This window comes from Microtus ochrogaster, chromosome 4 (genome assembly GCF_000317375.1).
Source record: "Microtus ochrogaster isolate Prairie Vole_2 chromosome 4, MicOch1.0, whole genome shotgun sequence".
Lineage (NCBI taxonomy): Eukaryota > Metazoa > Chordata > Mammalia > Rodentia > Cricetidae > Microtus > Microtus ochrogaster.
This window is the reverse complement of record NC_022011.1, coordinates 3,786,679-3,787,992: the sequence shown is the minus strand read 5'-3', so window position 1 is coordinate 3,787,992 and position 1,314 is coordinate 3,786,679.

Below are 1,314 nucleotides of genomic sequence, written 5' to 3'. Positions count from 1 at the left end.
CCTGCCTCTGCCTCCCGAGTGCTGGGATTAAAGGCGTGTACCATCGCCCGGCCTGGGGTTCATTTTTATATTTCTTTAATCCTGCTGTACTTAAAAGGTGTGTAGATTTTTACTTGGTATACAGTCCTCAGCGACAGAAAGGATGCTGATGAGCCTGACGAGACTGCAGTTAAGATAATATAGATGCTGCATTCCTTACACCATTTTGAGCTTTTCTAATCTAAGTTAGAGTGCCTCTCCTTCATCTGCTCTTTGCTTCTTTAAAACATTCGATGTCTTTGATAATTTTGATATGATTTATAATGCTTCTGTGCTACAACTGAGTTAAAACTTCAGCAGTTAGTATAGAGAGTTAAAACGTCCCAGGTCTAAGCCCCAAATTACCTTGAAAACTATTTTAGTCCTTTAAATAGCCAATCCATCGCCCTTCTCTTTATGTGCCTCGGTAGTCTTATGATGAGAACTCGAAAACAGTTTAAGAGGGTCGGCTTTAAGGAACTCTGCCATACCCTATGAAAGGGTCTTTGCTCTCCAAGGCCTTGGTCACAGTCTCCCCCAGATTACAAACCTCCAGATTTGTGTGCTCGCTCCTCCAGCATTAACTCTTCTATTTACCCTCTGTCTATCCTCAGAGCGGTTCAGATCACGCCGATCTAAGGCGTCTCCGCTCATGTCTCCGCCCACGTCTCCATTGTAGGTTCTGAGTAACAGACAGCTCTGGGCTTTGTTCTACAGCCGTCTGGTGCTCCTCTTCCTTCTTTTTACTGTGCTCTGCCTCCCGGGGTTCTGTCCCTTCTTTGTGGCTTCTTGTCCTAACTCTGAGCCTCCTTCTCTTCTCCCTGCTAAGCCTCTGGGTTTTCAGAGACCCCCATTCGCTGGTCTGGAATTCCAGAACTGGGTTGGGTGTTCCTCCAGGCTTGGAACTGAATCCCCTCCTTTCCTACAATGCTAGGATCTCAGCTATAGTCAGGGTCTTCCTCCGTCTCCAGGAGGGTAGATTAAGGTTCACAAAGACGCGTCTGCACTCTCTCCCTTTTCCCAGAATCATCTGACTTACCAAACAATTCCTCCCCAGTGGTTAGTGTTCCTGGTTACACTGGATTTTCTTTTCTTTTCTCTTTTCTTTTCTGGTTGGTGTTCCTGGTTACACTGGTTTTTCTTTTCTTTTCTTTCTTTGTTTTCCCCCAAGACAGAGTTTCTCTGTAGCTTTGGAGCCTGTCCTGGAACCAGCTCTTTTAAAAAAAAAATATATTTATCTATTTATTATGTATACAATATTCTTTCTATGTGTATGCCTGCAGGCCAGAAGAGGGC